This window comes from Anabrus simplex, chromosome 5 (genome assembly GCF_040414725.1).
Source record: "Anabrus simplex isolate iqAnaSimp1 chromosome 5, ASM4041472v1, whole genome shotgun sequence".
Classification (NCBI taxonomy): Eukaryota; Metazoa; Arthropoda; class Insecta; order Orthoptera; family Tettigoniidae; genus Anabrus; species Anabrus simplex.
Window position 1 is genome coordinate 326,413,464 of NC_090269.1, and position 26,927 is coordinate 326,440,390.

General features: G+C 39.7%; 1 protein-coding gene across 1 annotated transcript in view; it reads left to right on the top strand.

The window, feature by feature from the left end:
• Stlk (Ste20-like kinase) overlaps positions 1 to 26,927 on the top strand; it is a 208,043-nt gene that overhangs the window by 70,908 nt on the left and 110,208 nt on the right. The window lies entirely within an intron of this gene.

Sequence of the window (26,927 nt, forward strand, 5' to 3'; positions counted from 1 at the left end):
TAAAAAAATTAATTCAGAAATCACTTCACGCCCCCCCTGATAAAGCCCCACGCCCCCCTAGGGGGGCGCGCCCCCCAGGTTGGGAATCCCTGTTCTAGATACTTCCAGTAAGTACTGAACTGAAATCTACTATTTACAAATACATATGTTACAAATATTACACTGTACAGGTTAGGTTGTTACAATTAAAACATTATCACCATACTTTACAAATAAGGTCTTCAGTAAACACTTTCCACTTCCACTATATTGTTCACCTGTGACAGTTTTCTTACCACCGAATACGACTTCATTAATTCAATCATGCGATCAAGGAATCATTCGCACCATGAAAGCATATTATCGGCATGAAATGCGCACAAGAATCTTAGAAAACGTAGAGAACTCACACAAAGCTAGTGCCAATGGCCTTGCCAAAACAACCAGCCCTCTCGATGCCCTGCATCTTCTAGCCATGTCATTCGATAATGTCTCAGCACATACAATAAGGAACTGTTTCCAGCGTGGGGGATTTTTAAGAGAGTTACCAGAAGTAGAGGAGAATGTTAAACTTTGTCCAACAGGCTTAACGGAAGACGAATTTCAGGAACGGATGAACATTGATGAGGGCAAAATTACTGATGCGAAACAGACAGAAGACTACATATATGAGGCAGTTACTTCCGCAGAATTAGATATGAGAGGTGAAGAACACGGAGCAGAAGATAGCGATGATGACGATGTTGCCGAAACTTCCCGAAAACCAATGAATGCTGAAATGCGACAGGCGCTAGATATCTTGCGACGAGGTGTTCAGCGTAGGTCAGTGATAAATAAATACAGTAGGCTACTTGTCAATTTTTATTTTTCGGCTACTGTTATCAATCGGATAATGTTATCAAATTATCTGCATCCCAGAGTGATCACAATAAGCGGCGTCCATTGTAGTGCCATATCTCAAATAATTATTTGATTACTGTTTGCACGAAGGAGCATTACCAAATGAATGGAGAGTTGCAATAATAACCCCAGTGTACAAGGGAAAGGAATTTTATTTACATATTCACAAATTAATACACACATAACCTTAATCACCGTATCACAAAACAAAAACACTTCACTTGTAGGATATCAACAAATCTGCCATCTTTAAACAGTTGACAATTGACATCGAATACCACAGATGTTACACTTTGCAACACAGTTAAAACGGATGACTACCGATCAATTCAACATGGACACTGCCTGGCTCAGCATATCAGCCACGTGCTACTAAACAATAACTCGACCAACAACTGTCAAGATCGCCTCCATATATATGTGCCTGGCCAGGCGTCTAGAAAGTACATTATAAAAAAATACTACCTTCTTGAATATTCCAGAGCGTCCAATTCATAGAAATAGTGTACAGAATATTCCCAGTTGTTCTAGTGCTTTATTACCATTCTGGAAGTTACAGTGTGTTTCACAATTATGGATTACAAATTATACAGGTAAGAATAAATTAATTTACAGGTATTTACAATAACTGAACTCATATGAATATCTATGTACAACACATTTCATAACCTCTCACACAATACGATCATTCGACTACGTAAATAGTAATAACACTAATACTAAATGGATGTACACTTCATAGCTATACATACAAGTAATAATAATAAAAACAATCGTAAAATAATAATAATCACGATAGTAAAATAATAATAATAATAAAATGATGATAATCATGATCGTATAATAATTGTACTGGGTTTATACCCGGTAGCTTTTATGGGAAGAAGCAGTGGGTTGAGGGAATGGGTTCATAATAGCTCGTTAAGTTTGCGGGATAACAATTTATTACATAAATGGAAGCCATTGCATTACTTCGATACACAATTTTTCAAACAGCACAGGGCCATGTCCCATTTCAAAACCCAATTTACTAAAATACTATAAACACATGTACCTAGCACCATTTACTAGTTAACATACTATTCACTAGTGACGGTCCTAGCCCAAAAAATACTAGACATGGCTTTCTCACAAACACCAAATGTAGGGTCTTTTGGTATCCCAGATTTCCGGGATAGTACCAGATAGTTCTGGGTCACACCAGAATAATTTTAGACTTAGCAATGCTACGCGAAACCATATGCCTCGAAAGCAAACTCATTACAACTAGAAATGTAAATACTGTAATATTCGCCCTATTTACCAAAACATTCTGGTACTTTCTCATACTCAGTAACTATACTCATTTACACAGATCCTTTAAACTTCTCAGAAGTAAAGACTTTACGCAACTTTAAATTTACAAACAATATTTAAAAGTGATCTGTCCCATATTCCAGAGACAACATAGCTAAACGAAACACAGGTCGTAAGACCATAATATAAATCTAACATCCATACCATGTTTAAGAGTGAAGTATCCTTTTAAAACTTATCATTAACTGGGGCTTTACACCTACTCAACATATACATAGCTTAAAGATTGCAATCTGCTTCCTCAAACTCCTCATATCGAAGTACACAAGGGGAAAATCTCTTAAGTCTTACCTCCACGTCTAGCGAGTACTCAGTTCGAGGCTGCGGCAGGACCTGTCTGCAAGTGTGCAGCGAGCGAGCTAATCAGCCAGAATGATCACACGGTGAAACGAGTGCTACCCTGCCCGGAGTGTGGAAAGGCACACGCAAGGTGACCCGCCTCTGATTGGCGCACCAACAGGGGTGGGGAGTTTCTCACCAGAATGTGGAGCCAAGAGGAAAATAGCTAACTCAAGTTGGGTAAATACCCCAGGACGGGAAGAAACTTCCCCTTATCCTGAGTCTATAAGGGGATTAGGACCAGACAAGGAAGAAAAGGGCAATCCAAAGAGTACATTATACAATACAACACGTACAAATAAGAACACAATTGAAACACAGCTTGCAAGCCCGATCACAAACGAAGAATGCCGATGAAATAAGACGAAGTGGGAGGAGAGAAAACGTTCTTCACGATACAATAATAATAATAACCATAATAATTCGAGCTCGATACTTGTACAAGTTACCCATGGGTGAGAGAACATTGTTTTCAAGTTATACCTATTATCGCACTTGCGTCAATATCCCCCCTCCCCCCTATAATTTGAAACAATTTCCACACACTGTCACACTCTTCGACTTTGCCTTTGTCCTCACTGTTTAACCACACACAGGCTACCTCACTCACATAGCCCTCCTGTTGGCGCTGTCGAAGTCCACGGTTCACAGCGCGGCGGTTCCTTCGGGGACTACCACCTTCCCATGGTGGGTCCGCTGGGTCCGGTCGACAGTGTCTTCGATCCTGGTGATGGTGATCTGCAGGTCCTTGCATGGCATTCGAAGCTCCGCTGGCTTTCCCCTCGTTCGTACCTAGGTGTCCTGTCAGGTGGCACCCTCATTTGGTAGTTGTCGGTTCGGACCCCATTGGTTCTCCGTCACCTAGAGGGGTCCCACTGGCTGTGTCATTGCCATCACTGCCTCCATCTCCTGGGACATCGTCTGAGCCTCCCCACAGTTCTGCTCCATGCTGAACATCCTCCCTGGACAGTTCACGGTGCCGTGGAGCTTACTGTGGCTGTCGAGCACTTGCTCTTGGTGTCATGCCGGTACGGCCCATTCACCATTGCATTGTCCGGTTGTTAGGTCTCAGCGTCAAACACCCGCGGCTTTCCCTCAGCACGCTGCACCCCTCCCGCAGCCGGACTCGGCAGTCGGCTCCCGACTGGCAGACACCTTGGCGCCTGCTAAATTCTCCCACAGCTTCCACGCAGGTTGAACATGACTGTGGGCTTCGTCATACTTCCATCTCCTGTCCACAAAGTCTAGCGATCGGGTATTCGCTCTCCTCTTCTGACGTCAATCCGGTCTTGAACTGGGCCCCTATTTTCTCAGTTTTTCCGACTGGGCCCCGATATTCTTCTCGAGTTTTCCGTTATTCTTCTTGAGTTCTCCAAACTAGGTTTTGATGTTCTTAGCCTGGGCCTGAATGAAGGAAGTAAACTGTTTGAGCATCACCATGGTCCTCATCTGGTCGTTCTTCATTTTCAATTCCAGTAGATCCTAAGAGTCCTGTCCATGGTCGCCAGTTAACGCATCCACACAGACGCACACGAGATGCTGTCAGCCGGTACAGTGAATTTTATTTACATATTTACAAATTAATACACACATAACCGTAATCACCGTATCACAAAACAAAAACACTTCACTTGTAGGATATCAACAAAGCCGTCATCTTTAAACAGTTGACAGCTGACACCGAATACCACAGACGTTACACTTTGCAACACAGTTAAAACAGATGACTACCATTCAATTCATCATGGAGACTGCCTGGCTCAGCATGTCGACCACATGCTACTAAACAATAACTCGTCCAACAACTGTCAAGATCGCCTCCTTATATATGTGCTTGGCCAGACGTTTAGAAAGTACATTACAATAAAATACTACCTTCTTGAATATTCCAGAGTGTCCAATACACAGAAATAGTGTACAGAATATTCCCAATTGTTCTAGTGCCTTATTACCATTCTGGAAGTTACACTGTGTTTCACAATTACAGATTACAAATTATACAGGTAAGAATAAATTAATTTACAGGCATTTACATTAACTGAATTCATATGAATATCTATGTACAACACGTTTCATAACCTCACACACAATACGATCATTCGACTACGTAAATAGTAATAACACTAATACTAAATGGATGTACACTTCATAGCTATACATACAAGTAATAATAATAATAACAATAATAATCACAATCGTAAAATAATAATAACCGTAATAATTTGAGTTTGATACTTGTACCAGTTACCCATTGGTGAGAGAACATGGTTTTCAAGTTATACCTATTATCGCACTTGCTTCAATATCAGACACGTTTGTAAAATTACTAACTGGTTTGATAGAGGAAGTACAGACCAGACTCAACGTATGGAAATCCCAGTTCCAGGAATATAACCTCAACATCCGCAAAACCAAGACAGTGGTGACGGCAGTCAACAGAGAAGGGCTTCCAGCAAGTGTAAAACTTGGAGACCATCAGCTAGAGTGTGTGGATAGTTTTCCTTACCTTGGAAGTATAATCTCCAGTGATAATTTGGTCAGATAGGAAATTACAAATGGGCTGCAAAAGGGATCAGAATTCTACCAACAAGTAAGAACACTTTTTATGGTATGACAATTCCAAAACCAGCCAAAGAGCTATTTCATACCAACATTGACCTATGGTATTGACGTGTGCAACCTCACAAAAAGAGATTCATCAAGACTGCAAGCATCGGAGATGAAATTTCTTAGATCCACCATCTAGAAGACCAAGATGGACGAGTTAAGAAATGAGGAGCTGAGGAAAGAAGCCGGAATAAAGACATCCCTATTAGGCCGAATCGGTTCATCCAGACTACGGTGGTACGGGCATGTGATAAGGATGGAGCTGACAAGAACAGCCAGAATAAATTTGGAAAGACAGATGGAGGGGAAAAGACATACAGGAAGACCTAAAACCTGATGGATGGACACGATCAAGGTTGATGTAGTTACCAGAGGATGGACAGTGGATGATGTTCTCCAGGACAAGTTGTATATGGACAGGAAGAAGTAGAAGTGGCTCATTAACACAGTACGCAGGAAACTGGAATTGTGCAATGATGATGATGATGATGATGATGATGACTAACTAGTTTGATAGAAGGTAGTTTGGGTTTAGGAAAAGTCAATCCACTGAAGTTCAACTTGTGGGATTCCAGCAAGATATATCAGATATTTTAAATTCAGGAGGTCAAATGGACTATACAGTTGTTTGGAGCCTTTCGACTCACAGGACTCCCGAGAGATATCGTTACCAACATTGGCTAGAAGGGATTCAGCCTTATAGAGGCATTCAGGCTTAATCCCATGGATGGTAGCTTTGCACCACTGGCCGCTCGACTGAGTGCGTGAACCAAATGTCCGAAACTGCAGTTCCTCTCGTACTGAGCAGGATTATTATCACAACGACCAGTCATCTGTAGAGTAAAACTAACCTGTCTCACGACAGTCTAAAACCAGCTTACGTTCCCTATTAGTGGGTGAACAATCCAAAGCTTGGTGAATTCTGCTTCGCAATGATAGGAAAGTTATATATGATATGAGTAAAGAACTGGAATCACAGATAGGGCTATTTGCAGATGATGTTATTATGTATAAAGTAGCAAATGAGTTGCAGGATTGTGAACGACTGCAGGGGACCTAGGACAGCCGAAAATGGTTTGATGGTAAATGGGATGAAAAGTCAAGTAAGATTCACCAAGAGGGAAGTCTTCTGAGTTTTAATTACTTTGTTGATGGGGTGATAGTACCTCATGGGGAACACTGTAAGAACCCAGGTGTTAATATAAGGGATGGTCTTCATTGGGGTGATTCATATAATGAGTTTGTTTAGAAAGGTTACAGCTTTCTTCACATGCTGTTGAGGGTATTTAGGAGTTGTAGTAAGGATTTGAAGAAGAGAGCGTATAAGTCTCTGTTATGACTTGAATTAGAGTATGGGACCCTCACCAGGACTACTTGATACGAGAACTGGAAAAGATCGAAAGGAAAGTAGTGTACCGTACCCAGGGGTAAGAACCCTCTAGGACGATGCCTCCATTTCCTGATTAAACATCCGACTAACTCAGGTGGGGGTAGAGAGTGGGTTAAGTTGTCGCGGGTAAGTCTAAAAGTCGAAGTTTAAAACTTATCTCTAAGTATCAAGTAAGAACGGAGCGATGTTCACGACTTGACAACACACAGAGAAAGGAGAAGTACGGAGTGATGCTCACTTCATGACAACAGACAGATAAAGGAGAAGTCTCCCAACAGGTGGTGCACTTAAGTGACTAAGCGGACACCGTTATGGCTAGGGGATTCTCCGGATATTCAAATACTCAGCCAATCAGAGCTGTTATTACACACAATGTCTTTGTAATTCACTAAAATTAATATCAGATGCACTCATGATAACCAGATTACAGCTCAGACAATTATTATAATTTGTTCCTTAATATTTCTCGCTCTCAGACCTGTGGAAAACCCTCAAATAACAGAACTGACCTCTCTTTCTCGCTGAACACATCACACACATATCAATGTTGGTCATCCTGAAATTTTAACTTGGCGCGGTCCAGAATTCATAGTAGCCACGCCCTCGCTTTCTAATTGGCTTAACACACCTCGTGGCCTAACGATCTCTACACGTGCTGGGCTGTGCTGACTCTGGGTAAAACTGAAAGTTTCCCCACGGTCACAGGCAAGCTTCACGAAGTATCCAGCGACATTATGTCTCCTTGATTTCTGGTCTCAACTGTACTGTACTCTGCTACTCTTCCAATGCCTGACTGCAGTCCACGATTAAAATACTGTTTGATATGCCCAAAATATGACTTAATATCTCACATGAGCCGTCAGGGTATGGCGCAGTAGTACTATTTATTCTGGGTGTTTTCCGCCAAAGGAGTAGTGTTGTGAAAATGTTGCAAAATTTAGGCAGGTAAGACTTGGGAGTAAGGAGACGAGATGCTTGACAATGTGGTATGTAATCTATATATATAATTCCTATTCTATCTGTCATTCACAGTGATAGTGAGGAAACGAGAATGTTTGGTACTATTCAACACGAGTAGGCTATATGTTGGCACTGGGCTTTGCGCTCTTCGTGATGATGATTATGCTTGTTGTTTAAAGGGGCTTAACATCTAAGGTCATCGCCTCTATCCTCTTCCTATTATCATATATCACATCATTCATTTCATCTCATTAACTCCTCTGATGAGGTTGACGTCAGGAAGGCACCTGGTTGTGAAATCTCGCTACGAAGATTCATTTCACTTCATTCCCGACCTTGAAGAGAAACTGAAGTGTTAGATGTATAAGTAGGAGATATAACGCCCACCGCTGAGTTTGAGGAACGACATCTTAACAAATGTTTACCTTCGATGCTTCATTGAAGATGTTTCTGTGGTAGAGATATGATTCAGCTCAGATGGAACTTTGTATTCTTGGTTCTTTCTCAATAAAATACCTCTCATTCAACAAGATAACTTGTCATTTTGGCGTTTGGAGAAAGATGAGTATTGAGTAAAGTTAAGTCACAGGAAAGAGAGAGTAATGACTCTAAATTCATAGATCTCTACGTCTAACATATGAATGTCAGAAGATGCGAAGTAAATGAGACGGGCTAAGTTAATCATATAGGACGAGGCAACCATGGCTCCCCATTGCGCTCTTTCAGCAGTAGATCAGTTATGGCCTACTTGTAATGAACAACAAATCACCTTTCGCTAGAAAAGTTATCTTGCTTGGTGCAGTAATTCCTCACTATTACAGAACAGCTGTTATCCAGTCAAGTTTTAAATAGTCTACTTTATGGCGCAAAATTAAGATCTAACTTCAGTGAATGGCTTCTAAAACTCGGAAATGGAGAACTAGGACAGATGGCGCTATCAAGATTTCACAAAACCGGATTTCAAGTAAGATTGTACGAGATTCACTTGGTTCTTCTTTTCATCCAAGTGAGAAAACAATGTTTTCCAAAGTAGCAGTTTATTTTGTCAAAGAAATGAACAAGTTATCTTCATCAACCAATAGGACCTGAATACTTTGATAGGTGACAAAATAACATACATCAGCATTGACTCCATTGTGTGCGATGATGTTAATGAAGTTAATAAATCTGGTTTGTGCAATGGAACGAAAATAAATCTACAGAGGTCATACAAAAATATTGTTTGTGCAGAAATTCAGATTGGCTCGGCTTCAGAAACAAAGTGTTTAATTCCAAGAATGGCTTTAGCACCTGTGAATCCGGGTATACCATTTATTTTTAAATGAAGGCAGTTTCGTGTAAATATACCCTTATCTGTCACACTGAGTATGTCACCAGGTCAAACTTTAAAGTTGGGATATGTCTTCCCACTCCAGGGTTTTGGACAGTTGTATGTAGCTTTCCCAAAAATACACAGATCCGTAGATATCAGAGTACAACTCCAAGCTACAACTATACTCAGTATGGTTTGTAGAGAAATACTATAATACCTGTTTTGATTCCATTCTACAGATAGTAATTTTGAATGTCAGAGACAGGCTTATGTCACCATCATCATGATCATGATAATCATCATCATCATCATATGCAGTTTTCAGCTGTTGGCCAGGTGTGCTTGGTACATAAGCCTCTCCATCTCCTCTTGTCTTCACACCATGCCTCCCCCTTGTTACTCTTGCCCAGTACTCTCCCCTTCTCTCTGTACAGACTCTTCCACTCCTTTTATCTACCTGTCTCTTGGTCTTCATCTTGGTCGTTTTCCTGTTATCTCCATTTCATGCATCCTCCTCAGTATCCTTTCCTCTGTCAGTCTTTTCATGTGGCCTCTATCCTGTTCTGTAGTGGCTCTTCTTTTACTCTCTAACCTTATCGTTTCTCATCTTATCCATTCTTGTCACTCCTATCCTGCTTCTCAGAAATTTCTTTTCACTTGTCTGTATCGTAGTTACAGCTCTCTGTCTCATTACCCAAGTTTCTGCTGCATACATCACAATAGTACATAGTACGTCCTGTAGCCTATATCACTCTTTTGCTTCTCTGAGGGACATCCTTGCTCCAAACCAGGCTTGTGACACTTTTCAGGAATGCTCCTGTTTGTCTTCCACGCTCGATTTTTTCCTTATCATTTCTTCCACTTTGCTTTATGATACTTCCCAGGTACTTGAAACTCTCTACCTTCCTAAGCTGGTCCCCTCCAAGCATTGTCCCTCTCGTAGGTCTCAACTTCTTTCTAGTTGTGATCACTATCTTGTTCTTTTTGTCATTTAATTTCATTCCATATTGTTTCACTTCCTCTTCCCATGCATCTAACTGTTCCTGGATATCCTCTTACTTTTCTCCCCAGACTGACAAGTCATCTGCAAACATCAGGACTTCCGTTTTTCCTTCCCCAATTTTCCTTGCCAATTTTGTCATTAGCTCGTCCATTACTACAATGAAGAGCAAAGGTGACAGAGCACTTCCTTGTCTGAATACACTTTTTTGCTCAAACCAGTCTGTTCTCTCTCCTCCTACTTTCACACAATTGGCACTCCCATGGTACATCTCCCTCACTCTTTCTATTGTATGCTTCTCGACACTTTATCTGTAAGGCTTTCCATACCTTGTTTCTGCACACATGATTATGTGCTTTCTCAATGTCCAAGAGGACCATCAGTAGATCTTTACTCTACTCATAAGGATGCTCTTGTAACTGTCTTATTGCAAATGTAAGGTCTACTGTGGACCTTCCTGATCTGAAGCCATACTGCTCTTCTCTTAACTTCTCTTCCACCCTCTTTCTGATTCTGTTCTCCAGAATCTTCTTATACACTTTTGCACAGTGACATATCAATGTGACTCCCATATTCTTTCCTATTCTCCTTCTTGAAGATGGGTATGATTATCCCCTTCTTGCAGTCTTCAGGGGTCTTTCTCTCCTTCCACACTACTTTCAACACATGATAAAACCACTTTTTCCCTACCTCTCCTGCTGCCTTCACCATCTCAAAAGACCTTCAACAGGCCTCTATGGAGGCCACATGTGATTATTATATTATTGATTGATCGATCGATTAATTGATGGGTTGATAGAATGCGCTAATCTTCTGTTGCCACTAGTCAATGGTCTAACGCAGGGGGTCTTCAAATGGTGGACTCCAGTCCGGATCTGAACCCTGAAGCCTTTTTCCTGGACCGGCACAGCTTATACGATGTCAAGAGTAAGAAAGAAGGGGGGAAACATTACAATTAAAAAGAGTAAAAATATTATAGAGGATAATAATAATAATATTTGCTCCACAGATGACAGTAGCATATTTTGAAGATATTACAATGAACAGGTTTTCTATTTGCTCAAAAAATGACGGTGAGTGTTTACTTGTTTCTTCTGTAGTCTGCAGCTTCTTCGCTGCTTCATTTAGTAGTTAGCTGCTGCTTGCTCCACACACGAATTTAAAAATAACGCATGGTTTATACAACAGTGTAAGTTGTCAATTATTTCAGTGAACTTCGTCATGAGTATTCAGCAGACAACAAGGGACTTGGAGTGAATCTAAAAATCGTATCTTCAAACCTGCATGGAAATTGCAATTCTTCTTAGTATTGCCTGAACATACTAATGCAAAACAGATATGTTAAATACACCAAGGAGAATAGCTTCAGCTAACAGTGACCATGGTGTTATCGTGGCTTTACAGCTCTGTATTTGGGAGGAAGTGAGCTGGTCCTACTGTTGGCTGTCCTGAGAATGGGTTTCCATGGTTTTCCATTCTCCTCATTAAATTGGATCTTGGGATGGCCGCTCCTCTCTCAACTTCTCTGCTCGTCAAATCACTGTAACACATCTCCTGGCCTGAGAAAGGCCGTCACATTTTAATAGTAGGCCTAATAGTAGTGTTTAATATGTAATCAGACCATTGCTTTAATTAAGAATGGGAATTTAATGCATTTCAACAGTAAACATTCCATTTACGACCATAAATTTCCACTTGGCAGTGATGCAAGAAACCATAAGCATACCTGCCAACTTTCCCGATTTAGGCGGGAGACTCGATTGAAATAATAACAGTAAGTTAATTATTAGACCACCTAATCAATACAAAGTTACATGTAAAGACTCTCAATTTTCGACAGTTCTTCCCGCCTCCCGATTATTTTATTATTTCTCCCGATTTTAGCCTATTTTTAGGTGAACTGCAACTATTTGTTGTCAAATCCCGCAATTTCAGCTTTTTTTTTTTTACGCCAGTGGCCGCAAGTCCTTCGCTTATTGGCCACTTTCAAATGAAATATCGACGTTTATTAATGCGAGAAATGTGCGCAAATGTGCGATATTTATTGAAACCTGTATATCGTGACACGTATATCGATTGTCAATCTCTCATTCTCGTGTGCTATGTTTGTGTTCGTTCACATCAGTCTAGTCAAGGGATGGCGAACCTATGCCATGCGTCACCTAGTGACACCCGAACACGATTTCGGTGGCACGCCACTTGAAGTTTTTATATACATCTTTTACTACAGAGTATACATATCTTGTGCCTCATATAGTCATAGTGTTTTACGTGTAAGAAATATAGAAAATCTGGCCGTCAGTCAGTGAGTGAATGAAGTTTGACTTGTGTGAAGTAGCCAGTAGTGGGTAATTATTCTTTATGTATAACTGTGTATTGAATGTCGTTTGTATACGGACCTCACAAACATGTTTTCGCTACCAAAAAACAAAAAACAAAAACAAAAAAAACTTAACAATGGTAGTGACCGGATACTTCAAGAATAGTGGACAAGTGAATTCGGAGTGATAGAAAGAAGCTATAAAGCTTTGTGTTCCCTGTGTTCGAAAATAGTTGTATCCCACACATTTAATATAAAGCGCCATTTTGAGACGAATCATTTAAATGTTAGTTATATGCCAAGATGTCCAACACATTATTTGAAAACTTTCCTAACTAACAACAACCAATTAACAGGGTTAAGGAAATGCCAGGAGCAATTGAAAGCAAGGATAGCTGTTTTTGCCCAATTTCCTTGTTGAAATGTGGTGAGGGATGAATTACTTACAGGGAAAGATATTATGAACGAAGTGAAGCAAGAACTTGTATTAAAAATGGGCTTTGACTTAAACAATATTGTGTCTGGGATAACTGATACTGCCCCAAGTATGGTGGGTATATTCATAATGGATGTACGAGATTTCTTAAAGAAAAATTTAAACACCCTATTTTACAGTTTCATGGTATGTTACACCAGGAAGCCCTATGTGCAAAAGAGGTATGCAGTAATGTGAAAGAGTACTCTCAGGGTAGCCAAAATTGTGAACTTCATACGTACATGTGCTCTAAATAATCGCCAGTTCTCCAAAATTTACACAAAATGGAATCTCACTATTGCACACTTGTAATGTACAATAATATTTGCTTGCTGAGTCGTTGGCAAGAGGCTTGTCGAGCTCTTGGATGAAATTCACTTCTCATGATAGAAAAGCAGGAATAATTCCCAGACCATACGGACCCTATTTGGCTGTGTGTTTGAATGTTCCTCCGTGATTTTACAGCAGTACACAATGATATAAATAAGGAACTGCAAGGAAAGGGGCACACTGCAGATAGATTGTTTGAGATCATAAAATCATTCGGGAGAAAACTTGAAGTATTCGTCACGGAGTTTGAAACAAAGACATTTAAGTAATTTCCTTCACTTAAAGTACAAATTGAATTGGAGATTTTCCCATTTTTGACATTTGGAGAAAACATTTTGTATTTTGGTGGTTTCTCTTCCAATATCCTGATGTCAGTTAGGCTGCTGAACTCCTTTCTATTGTTGATCACATCTGGCGTAAGTCTTGTTTCGTCTGCATCTCTCTTGAGCTGTTCATGAGTGACATTAAGGTAAATTTTTTATTGACCGTTTAGAAATGGAGTTGATTGAATTTCAAGAAAGCAGTACGTGGGTGAACAAATTCGTGCAACTTGGTGAAGCATTGGTGAAAATCGAGTGTGCTGTTGATGGTGAATACTCTCTTCAGAAGCTAGAGAACTTAATATTTGAACAGTGGAACAGCCTCCCACAAAAGTTTTCAGCCATGAAGAAACTTGTTACAGTGCTATTTTGTTTGGGTCATCGTAAGCCTGCGAGGAGCTATTTTCTACAATGAACTTTGTGAAGTCAACAGTTATAAACAGTCTTGTTTCAGACCTAAGTGATTCTTGTATGTTGCTGAAGACAACACGTTATAAACCTAACATAAATGACATGGCTACTAAGATTCAGCAACACGTTTCATGCTCAATTTGAGAACGATATTTCACTTAAAGTCCATTGGCAATATTAGTATTTTTATTGTTATATCTAATAATATATGACAAAGTTTGTTACAATGGGAGCTTATTATCCTCAAAACTTACGTATTTTTGATAAATTTGCAAAATCTGACCACGGAATATGCAATAAAATGTATTTTCAAGATACAGTATAATAAATAAATAAATGAATGAACACATTAATAACATATTATGGAGCATAATTGGCAATTAGGAAAGGAAGTGGGGGAGGGGAATAGCCAGTCCTTAAAGCAAAATAACAAGAGGCACGGTAAACAGTTGAGAATAATATACCAGACTTAAAATGGCACACTAGCTGGAAAAGGTTCGCCATCCCTGGTCTCGTAGATTCCATTCTCTTTGGTCAATTCCAGAGACTAGTTGCTAGATATTGAGTCTTACTTAATAATTTAGTGACAGAATTTCAATTATAACAACTAGTGACTTTTCTAGAGATTTTAGGAGCCATTTGGAGACAATTCTGACTAATTTTAATTTATCTCAATATAAATAAAATAAGAGTATTGTCTGTACATTGCTCAGAATGTTAAAAGAATGATATTTCCATGCCAGTCGTGACCATAGTAACAAGGGGAAATGCACGTTTTAATTTTTCGTAATTTCGGTCTGTATGTATGCATGTACGCATGCTCATCACGAAAAAAACGGCTGAAGAGAATTTAATGACAATCAGTATGTAATGTCAGGGAATAAATCGCTACAATCTAGGCCATAAATAATTTTATTCACGCTGAGTGAAATGGTAGTTTAGGAAAAGGCATAAAATGTTATTCTCAATTATTTATGTTATTATTGGCCCTATCGATAAATACTAAATAACTAAAGTTATATATTATTAAATTTCCTAGCAGTTATGTCTTATACATTTTTACCGTACGGGCTATGATAACATAAATATTCATGAATTTGGATATTTTTTGCTAAGTCCATATCAGCGCCGAGGTACGAGAAAATGGGTGAACAGAATTTTATGTAAAGTCGGGGAATAAGGAACTACAGTCTACGCTACAAATAATTTTATTCACTCTGTTCGAAATGGTAGTTTTTAATTACCTATCTTACCGGTCATATTGAAAAGTACTACATAATAAAAGTTACAGAGAATACAATTTCCGATTATTTATGCCTTATTCAGTTTTACCGTACTGACTGTAATAATATTGGTGGTGATGGTGATTAAATTTTGAAGATGATTGTAAGAATGAGAAAAAAGTCATGAAGGAAGGATCGCTTGAATAATAACACAAGAGGGAGTCATGAAAGAAAGAACGACTTACTTCACATTAGATGCTCTAATATCACAGATTTGGAAGGAAACTAAATGTGAAGGCCTCCAATATAGAAAGCTCATAAAATTGATCAACAATAACGTTATAGTACGCAAACCTTTTCTTGATCTCTGAGCTCCCTGGTGCTGAATGGGAACTTGAGATCAAGAAAAGGTTCACGTGCTATACATTGACCATTGTTTGCTGTGATGTGCTTTGTGTATTCTGCTGCCATTTATCTCCGATAGATGGGATTACTGCTGCGTATTGAGTATAACAGCCTGCCTGAATATTGGCGGGAAGTAGCTGAGGAGTGGGGAGGTAGATCTCTTTCTTCTTTAGCATGCCATTCCTCTGGTTCATAAATTTTCTGATACTACTGGTACGTAATACATTGGATCTTCATAGTATTTCAGCTATTCAATCCCTACTCTGAGGCAGTGATTGGAATGATAAACGGGATAATTACACAGGAGTGTTCGTGGCTGTCTGCAGCCTGGTCATCCTAGCTCTGAAACTTTGAACTGTTAGATTGACACCGAAGTACTTTCTGGATTTATGAGTTTCTTTTCCGTATTGACAGATTACACATTTACAGATAAGAAAGGGTTTCCACCTTATCAATACTGTTTATTGTAAGAATTAGCTTACAGTACTGGTTTCGACACTGATTGGTCATCATCAGCTGAACATGAATACCTTTACATATATATCAAGCAGTAATTGACATTACCCTGTCTAAAGGGAGATGCCGTAAGGAAACACTGTATCTGTGTGTCCAAATTGGTTATGTGTTATGATTTTGACTTTCAGGTACATGGGTATAAGGCTATCTTCTTCAGGACTAGAAATTTGACTGTAAAATCTATCTTAAGCTTAAATCTAAGTTGTATGTACTTTCTTGATTTATGAGTTTCTTTTCCGTATTGACAGATTACACATGTACAGATAAGAAAGGGTTAAGGGAAATGCCGTAACAGATTAAAATACACAGAACATATTAAAATACATCAAAATAATGAGTATAAAACACTTCATGGATTTGAATGTACGTGTCTTGCGTATATCTTCATTGTCGTTTTAGTGTCCATGGTTGTATATAATTATTATTATGACCAATTAGGGTTGAAACCGGTACTGTAAGCTAATTCTTACAATAAACAGTATTGATAAGGTGGAAACCCTTTCTTATTTGTACACCGTAGTACTTTTCGCTAAAAGTGAGAAAATGTGCTGTTTTTCATTTTAACGAATATTTCATATGATAGCATTGCTTTTAATTGCGACATTCATACTGGCATCATTGTCATGACCTATGTTGACTTCAGTTAGGAAAACTATAAGGACATTCTTTCTGAGAATTCCGTAGCACAGCACGGGTACATCAGCTAGTTATTTGCTCCAAATAGCATTGCGCTTCGCATAATCGCGCGGGCAGTTGATGCAATACTATATTAATCTGTGCATTTGCTAAGTAATGACATCTAAGTGCATGACTGATTCACACATGTGGAGCATGAGTTCATACTATTTTCAGAAGGCTTATCAGAGACCGATCATCTCACTTACATTCTCTCTGTGAGGGAATAGAGATATGTAATTTTTAGCCTTGTAGCTTCGTATAGCAACGGTTGGGCTTTGAGACAATAAGTGTTATAAATATATCATAGTAAGTTACTATATTGTGCAAGGCATGTAGAATAAGCAGTTTTGACCAATTGTATCTCCTGATATCAAAATCTCCTGATTTTTTGTTTTGTAAAGTTGTCAGGTATGCATAAGGTTAAACCATTGAAATGTCGTAGGTACGACATCGTAACTGGTGTAAAATCTTCAATTATTATGTTAAATATATTTTAATTATATTATATTAAATGCTAAATTACCTTTTATTAAAGGTTAAATATGACTAATATATGGTTTCCCTGTAAATATGTATTATAAATTTGTATAACCTCAAATCCTCCTCTGCGAACCATGTGACCTTGCCGCGGTGGGGAGGCTTGCGTGTCTCAATGATGCAGATAGCCGAGCCGCAGGTGCAACCATATCGGATGGGTATCTGTTGAGAGACCAGACTAACAAATGGTTCATCGAAAGGGGGGTAGCAGCCTTTCGGTAGTTGCAAGGGCGGCAGTCTAGATGATTAACTGATACTGCCTTGTAATAATACTCAACATGGCTTAGCTGTGTTGATACTGCTACACGGCTGAAAGCAATGGGAAACTACAACCGTAACTACCTCCCGAGGACATGCAGCTCTCTCTGTATGAATGATGTATTGATGATGGCTTCCTCCCGGGTAAAATATTCCGGAGGTAAACTAGTCCCCCATTCGGATCTCTGGGTGGGGACTACACAAGAGGGGGCGATCATCAGGAAGATGGATACTGACATTCTGCGAGTCGGAGCGTGGAATGTTAGAAGTTTGAATCGTTGTGGTAGGTTAGAGAATCTGAAAAGGGAGGTGGATAGGCTAAAGTTAGATGTAGTTGGTATAAGTGAAGTACATTGGCAGGAAGAACAAGATTTTTGGTCAGGCGACTACTGAACTATCAACACAAAATCAAACAGGGGAAATGCAGGAGTTGGTTTAATAATGAATAAGAAAATAGGGCAGCGGGTAAGCTACTACGACCAGCATAGTGAAAGAATTATTGTCGTCAAGATAGACACCACAATAGTGCAGGTCTATATGCCTACTAGTTCAGTGGATGATGAAGAAATAGAAAGAATATATGAGGAGGTAGAAGATTTAATACAATATGTAAAAGGTGACAAGAATCTAATTGTGATGGGAGACTGGAATGCAGTGGTAGGCCAAGGAAGAGAAGGTAGTACAGTAGGAGAATTTGGATTGGGACAAAGGAACGAAAGAGGAAGTCGGCTGGTTGAATTCTGCACTGATCATAATGTAGTCCTTGCCAATACTTGGTTCAAACCCCACAAACGACGGCTGTATACGTGGGCGAGACCTGGAGACACTGGAAGGTATCAAATAGACTTCATTACGATTAGGCAGAGATTCAGAAACCAGGTGTTGGATTGCAAAACTTTCCCAGGAGCAGACGTGAACTATGACCACAACTTGTTGGTCATGAAATGCCATCTGAAGTTGAAGAAATTGAAGAAAGGAAAGAATGCAAAAAGATGGGATCTAGACAAGTTGAAAGGAAAGAGTGTGAGGGATTGTTTCAAGGAACATGTTGCACAAGGACTAAATGAAAAGGCTGAAGGAAACACTATAGAGGAAGAGTGGAGAGTCATGAAAAATGAAGTCAGTAGGGCTGCTGAAGAAATGTTAGGAAGGAAGAAAAAATCAACTAAGAATCAGTGGATAACTCAGGAGATACTAGACCTGATTGATGAACGACGAAAATACAAGAATGCTAGAAATGAAGAGGGCAGAAAAGAATACAGGCGATTAAAGAATCAAGTGGATAGAAAGTGCAAGGTAGCTAAGGAAGAATGGCTGAAGGAGAAGTGCAAGGATGTCGAAGGCTGTATGGTCCTGGGAAAGGTAGATGCTGCATACAGGAAAATCAAGAAAACCTTTGAAGAAAGGAAATCTTGGTGTATGAATATTAAGAGCTCAGATGGAAAGCCTCTTCCAGGGAAAGAAGACAAAGCAGAAAGATGGCAGGAGCATATCCAACAGTTGTATCAAGGTAAAGATGTAGATAATTTGGTTCTGGAACATGAAGAGGCTGTTGATGCTGATGAAATGGGAGACCCAATTTTGAGGTCAGAGTTTGACAGAGCTGTGAGTGACCTAAATGGGAACAAGGCACCTGGAATTGATGACATTCCCTCAGAATTACTGACTGCCTTAGGAGAAACCAGCATGGCAAGGTTATTTCATTTAGTGTGCAAGATGTATGAGACAGGAGAAGTCCCATCCTATTTTCAGCAGAATGTTGTTATACCTATTCCCAAGAAAGCCGGTGCTGACAGGTGCGAAAACTACCGCACCATTAGTTTAGTATCTCATGCCTGCAAAATTTTAACACACATTATTTACAGAAGAATGGAAAAACAAGTTGAAGCTGAGTTGGGAGAAGATCAATTTGGCTTCAGAAGAAATGTAGGAACACGTGAAGTAATCCTGACTCTACGTCTGATCTTAGAGGATCAAATCAAGAAGGACAAGCCCACGTACATGGCATTCGTAGATCTAGAAAAGGCATTCGATAATGTTGATTCGACTAAGCTATTTATGATTCTGAATATGATAGGGATCAGATACAGAGAACGAAGAATTATCTACAATCTGTATAAAAATCAGTCTGCAGTGATAAGAATCGAGGGCTTTGAAAAAGAAGCAGCAATCCAGAAAGGAGTGAGGCAAGGCTGCAGTTTGTCCCCTCTCCTTTTCAATGTTTACATAAAACAGGCAGTAAAGGAAATTAAAGAGAAATTTGGAAAGGGTTTGGAAAGGGAATCACAGTCCAAGGAGAGGAAATCAAAACTTTGAGATTTGCTGATGATATTATTTTATCTGAGACTGCAGAAGATCTCCAGAATTTGCTGAATGGTATGGATGAAGTCTTGGGTAAGAAGTACAAGATGAAAATAAATAAGTCCAAAACAAAAGTAATAATAATAATAAATTTTATTGCGCACAATATGCATAGAGGTTCACAATTAATGCGCTCTGCATAAGTGTTAGTCCTTAATAAATTCACTAATCGAGCAGGACCTCGAGGAACACTTCTGGAGTACAGTCGAACGAAGGCAGGTGATGTAGGAAATATTAGATTAGGAAATGAAGTCTTAAATGAAGTACATGAATATTGTTACTTGGGTAGTAAAATAACTAACGATGGCAGAAGTAAGGAGGACATAAAATGCAGACTGGCACAAGCAAGGAAGAGCTTTCTTAAGAAAAGAAATTTGCTCACTTCAAACATTGATATCGGAATTAGAAAGATGTTTTTGAAGACTTTCGTGTGGAGCGTGGCATTGTATGGAAGTGAAACATGGACGATAACTAGCTCAGAAAGAAAGAGAATAGAAGCTTTTGAAATGTGGTGTTACAGAAGAATGCTGAAGGTGAGATGGATAGATCGAATCACGAATGAAGAGATACTGAATCGAATTGGTGAGGGGAGATTGATTTGGCTAAATTTGACGAGAAGAAGAGATAGAATGATAGGACACATCTTAAGACACCCAGGACTTGTTCAGTTGGTTTTTGAAGGAAGTGTAGGTGGTAAGAACGGTAGGGGTTGACCAAGGTATGAATATGACAAGCAGATTAGAGCAGATGTAGGATGCAATAGTTACGTAGAAATAAAAAGGTTAGCCCAGGATAGGGTGGCATGGAGAGCTGCAACAAACCAGTCTGTGGACTGATGACTCAAATAACAACAACCACCTCAAATACGTATTGTGTATAAGTTTAACCTCATAATCTATATAGTCGAAAGAAAACTCTATAATGTTCGCATATTAGATTTATTATACTATAATTATATATATATATGAAGGGTTCTGGAAACTCTATTCCCTCACAGGAAGTATGTAAGTGAGATGATCGGTCTCTGATAAGCCTTCCGAAAATAATATGAACTCATGCTCCACATGTGTGAATCAGATACATGTAGAGACATTAGGAATGTTGGAGAAAATTCTGTGTGTATTCATAAACAGTAAATGAAAGTTTGAGTACCCATTCGACTAGCTGGTCGATCGATGTTTCGAGTGTGTTCCATTGGAGTGTTGTAATAACCCTTCCAGAAATAGATAATTCTAGGCTGTTGATCAAAGAGTATATCTATTGAGCTGTCAGTCAGCGAGTCAGTCAGTGTTGGACTCGGAGTCAGGTTTGACTCGAAGGCAAGTGATGGACTGCGAGTGACTGTTGGGCTCCGAGGTGGAGTCAGGGAGTTCAAGACAGTGTATGTTATAGTGCGCGAGTCAGTCTTGATATCTGTACTTGTCAGAATCGACTTCAGGGTACTCTGCTATTAAGTGTTGTAGTGTCACGTGCTATTGTGTGTAATTGTGGGTTGTGACTTACAGTGACAATTAAAGTAGTTTACACAAGGAAGTGAACGTGTTCTTGTGTGATATTTATTTCCGTCAAATAAAATTGCATTTGAGAACAATAAATTGGCGACAGGACAGGACACTTCGAGACTCGGCAGTGAAGATCAACCAAATGGCCGTAGCAATGTTATGGAAAGCGCTGGCATCCCGAGGTTTACCAACGACTGGAAGCAAAGCGGACTTACAAGAGAGGCTGCACCAGGATTTGATAGACAATGAAGAGGACCCAGACAGTTTCGACTTGGAAGTCACCTCGGAGGAAGAAACCAATGACCGGTAAAGCATTATGTTCGCACAATTAACGGCTTTGATTCAGGCCCAAACTGAAGAAATTGAGGCCCATTCTCAAGAAAAAAGTCTCAAATCAATTTTTTGGGCAGCAAAGTGTGCTCCCTCAGAACTGAAGTGATCACTGATGTCGTGCAGGACAACGAACCAGACGGGAAGCGGTCCGAAGTGATGCTTGCGATGGTGGAGTCCGTAGTTCAAGGCCCAGCGGAAAAAGCAAGTGCGGTGTGTGAAAGTACGACAGATCTGGAGATACGGATGAAGCCTGCAAGCAGTGATGACAGCTCCGGCGTCGTGAGGATGGCAACTCCACGGGACGACAGGATCATTGTAGTGATGGTGGAGTCCGTAGTTCAAGGCCCAGCGGAAAAAGCGAGTGCCCTGTGTGAATTCTATGAATAGAAGATTGTATATATGTCAGTGGGGAGAAATAATGTATACTGCACTTCAGAGTCAACTGTATCTACTGGTCTTAATTTCATTCTTGCAGTGTTTTTACCAAAATGTTGTAATGAAAATTAATTCATGATTTGTACAAAAATTGAAGTATGATTTCACTTTCCTCTCACCCATTTTTTTGTTAGATTATGATGATCTGTATTTGAATTGTTTTGCATGTAGACTACTTGTATTTTGGTGGATTTGTAAGTTCGGTATTTATTAAAGAAAACTGTTCATTAATTTTACTTCTCGTAGTAAACTATGAGCTGTCCACTTTATTTTTAAGTAATTACAGGACTTTTGTATTCCCCACTGCCTATGTATAAAGGCTATTTTTTAAGTAAGGACCATTTTGCAATAAAATAAATACTACTGAATATTTTTGGGTAATTTATATTTCATTTTGTTTTACACGTCTGTCCCACTTTTTCCACATAGTCTCCATTTATGTTCAAAAATATTTGTTGTATCATGAGAAGTTTTTGTAAATCTTCATCATAGAAGTTGTTGCCTGTGATGAGAACCATGTTTGAACCATTGTTTTCACTTCCTCAACAGTGTGGAAATGCTTGCAGTGAGGAACCTTTTCAGATGAAGTAAGAGATGGTAGTTACTAGGCACAAGGTTAGGACTATGGGTGGGGGGGAGAGATTGATCGAATTGCTGCCAGCCAAACAATTCAATGTTAGCTTGTGTTTGAGCTACAGAATGAGGTCTTGAATTGTCATGAAGCAACAGTACTCAGACAGAGAGAAGGCTGCTGCGAAGTTTCATCAAGGTCGCATAATTTACAGCTGCATTGATTGATGTCTGTGGTAGCATGAAGTCCACTAGCAGAATACCACATCTGTCCCAAGTTTCGATTGCCATAATCTTGCAAGTTGAGATAGTCTGCCTGAATTTCACTTTCATCAGAGATCATGTGTGTTGCCACTCAATTGATTGCTGCTGGGATTCAGTGGTCGTGTGGCCTGGTGGCCATGATCATTGAGGCGTTGAAGTCTAAATGGTCTGACACCGTGTTTAGCTGGTTTGCGTCCCGTGGTCGAAAAAAAAAATTCACCATCAGAATGTTGGCCATCAGGGTAGGAGACGTGGTGGTATACAATTTCTAATCACTAGATTACTTCCCAAAAGCCTGGATTAAATTCCAAACCTCTCCGCAGTGCTCGTATGGAGTGAGGATATATGACGCTGTTGATGGTGATTCGTCCATCGGATGGGGATGTTAATCCTTGAGCAGACCCCTTGGTGCTATTCGACAAGAGTAGGCTATGTGCCAGCACTGGGTTTCACCCTCTCCCTTCCTACTATCATGTATTTATCACGTCATTTATTTCATCTCATTAACTCCTCTAATGAGGTTGACGTCAGGAAGGGCATCCGGTCATAAAAACCCGCCACGACAGATTCATCTCGCCTCATACCCGACCCCGTAGAGAAACGGGACAAGGGTTGGACAAAAAAACAACAAACAAACATTCAGTGGTCATGTGGGACACCCATGTTTCGTTCCCCGTGACAGTGTGGTAGAGTAACACATCGCCTTCCTCATGTTACCAGGTCAGAAATAAAGTACTGGCACATTTGTTCATTTCGTGTTACTCGGTCAGTATCTTTGGAATCTACCGATTGCACAAATTTCTGTAGTCCAAATTTTGCAGAGAACTGACCTTGAAATATGTGGAAATTGAAGTGACAGAGAGGATATTGTGAACTGTCTGTTTGCACGAAGGGTGGTTTCAACCTGATGCACAAGCTCCGTCACTGATCGAAGATGACCGACCAGAGTGTGGGTCGTCATGAACATTCTCTTGGCCTTCCTTGAATAACCTTACCCACTTACGGACTTTTCCATCATTCACATCATTGGGGTCATACATTTCACAGATAGTGGGACATTCCTTGCAGTCAAGAACCATATAACTGACCATATCTCATATCTGGCAGGCCGCTCAATCGTCGTCGTGAGTTCCATTGCATACTAAAAAGCAACAGCACAATATCATTGTAGCAGAATATGTGTTTGTACATGGGGAGGCTGAGAGTCAGTGTGCATGTACGAAAGAACAAACGTGTGGGATTTTAACCATTCTTAATTAAAAAATAGCCTTAGTATTAAAAATCTTGTAGCCACTTGTCCCTTGCAGCCTGCTTTGCTATATTTAGTTGTAGTTCTTTCAATTCCTTTTTTAATTTATATAGCTTACTGTTATTATTTATACTGCTAATAATCTTGTGGTCACGATCAATTTCATCATCAGCTTCTTACTGGGGCAGTCGTAACTGAAATACTGGTCAATACCAGTCAGATTTCGTCAACGTAAAGTCGCATCCCAATGGTTCGGATTTCACAGAAGACAATTTATGGTCTCTTAAGATCATTAGTTGCATGAAGCTACAAGATTTTCTTTCTAACAGTCTTGATCTCTACTGTTGTCACTTTTCCATATAGGTGATCACATTTAACTCCTGATCAAATATCGTAGATTTTTAAAATAAAGAGTCATGCTGAAAATCAATCAATCAATCAATCAATCAATCAATCAATCAATATTAATCTGCATTTAGGGCAGTCGCCCAGGTGGCAGATTCCCTATCTATTGCTTTCCTAGCCTTTTCCTAAATGATTTCAAAGAAAATGGAAATTTATTGAACGTCTCCCTTGCTAAGTTATTCCAATCCCTAACTCCCCTTCCTATAAATGAATATTTGCCCCAGTTTGTCCTCTTGAATTCCAACTTTATCTTCATATTGTGATCTTTCCTACTTTTATAAACGCAACTCAAACTTATTCGTCTACTAATGTCATTCCACGCCATCTCCACTGACAGCTCGAAACATACCACTTATTTTGCAGGTTATAAACTTCATTTTCCTTGTCCGTATTGAAGATCTACTTGTGATACAATTCCTTTAGTTTTGCCAATTGCCACCTTTTCAATACAATAAAAATATAGTACAAACTTACATATTTATTATAATAAATCATAATCATATGATTACCACTTAGTCGAGCAGCTTTTCTTCTTTCTCTCAGTTCTTCCCAACCCAAACTTTGCAACATTTTTGTAACACTACTCTTTTGTCGGAAATCACCCAGAACAAATCGAGCTGCTTTTCTTTGGATTTTTCAGTTCTTGAATCAGGTAATCCTGGTGAGGGTCCCATACACTGGAACCATACTCTAGTTGGGGTCTTACCAGAGACTTATATGCCCTCTCCTTTAAATCCTTACCACAACCCCTAAACACCCTCATAACCATGTGCAGAGATCTGTACCCTATATTTACAATCCCATTTATGTGATTACCCCAATGAAGATCTTTCCTTATATTAACACCTAGATACTTACAATGATCTCCAAAAGGAACTTTCACCCCATCAATGCAGTAATTGAAACTGAGAGGACTTTTCCTATTTTTGAAACTCACAACCTGACTTTTAACCCCGTTTATCAACATACCATTGCCTGCTGTCCATCTCACAACATTTTCGAGGTCACGTTGCAGTTGCTCACAATCTTGTAACTTATTTATCATTCTATAGAGAATAACATCATCTGCAAAAAGCCTTACCTCTGATTCCACTCCTTTACTCATATCATTTATATATATAAGAAAACATAAAGGTCCGATAATACTGCCTTGAGGAGTTCCCCTCTTAATTATTACAGGGTCAGATAAAGCTTCACCTACTCTAATTCTCTGAGATGCTCTAAGATTGCACTAAAGTCCACTTGTCTCCTGTTTTCAATTAAGTACTAATTCATAGCCAAGTCTCATATTAACATTCAACCTTCAGTCCTCTGTCTCCCAGAGAGTTTGAGGCATGGTAAATTGAGAAAGATAGACTGACCGGAGAGAGAGAGAGAGGGGGGGGGGGGGGGGGGGAGGGAGAGAAGGTTAGTAGCCAGTGAAATACAAAGGTGCTTTATAAAATAAGGTAACAAGAGCTCTCACGGGTGACATATTCCCCCTCGTGTTTGAATTTTCTGCCAAGGCTGAAGCAGGAGACCACAACTTTATCATACAGCTGTTAGACGATGCATATCAGATCATCGAAATATCAGTTGGAAGATGGCTGTGCACACAGAAACATGATGAAATGGGGAAATGTGTTGTGTGATCTGGTATTTGCGTCTGAAGGGCACCTCATCAACCAAAATTCATTGCTGCATGTTGAGGTGTACCGTACGAACGTCATAAGAACAGGTTTGGCATTGTTGCACAGAGTTTGATAACAGCAGGACAGATATGCAAAATGAGCAATGATCTGGCCAGCGAAGCACATCCGTTAAAAATGACAGCATGTGCTGTATTGAAGGCCTGATCCAGGACAATTATTGCATTCAACTTGCCAACATTGCTAATGAAGTCAACATCTTAGTTGACAATGTGCACAGACTTTCATGAGCAGCTGGACTACTGAAAGAAATGTTCACAGTAGACGCCAAAGCACCTCACAGAAAATCGGAAAGGCATTCAAATGGAATTCTCTCTCGTGCACTTGGTGCGGTTTGATGAGGAAAGATGACCATTTCTTCACCATATTGTTACAGAAGATGAAAGACCGTGCTTTCCCATTTCCGCACCAGGCAAATGCCGGGGCTGTACCTTAATTCAGGCCACGCCAGTTTCATTCCAATTCCTAGACTTTCCTGTCCCATCGTCGCCATAAGACATATGTGTCGGTGCGACATTAAGAAGAAGAAAAAAAAAAAAAGAGATGAAACATGGCTGCATCATTTGACACCAAAGGCTAAGTGAGCATCAGTGTCACAGAAACACCCCTCATTCCTACCTCGATAGAAAATTTTAACAGCTCCATCCGTGATGAAAGTTATGGTAACAGTCTTTTCAGACCACAGGGGCGTGCTTCTGGTTGATTTCCTCACAAAGAGTGACATGGAATACTGCCAGTTAGTGTGATACACTTGAGCGTTTGCAGGTAGCAGTTCTCAGTAAATGATTTGGACTTCTCTCAACA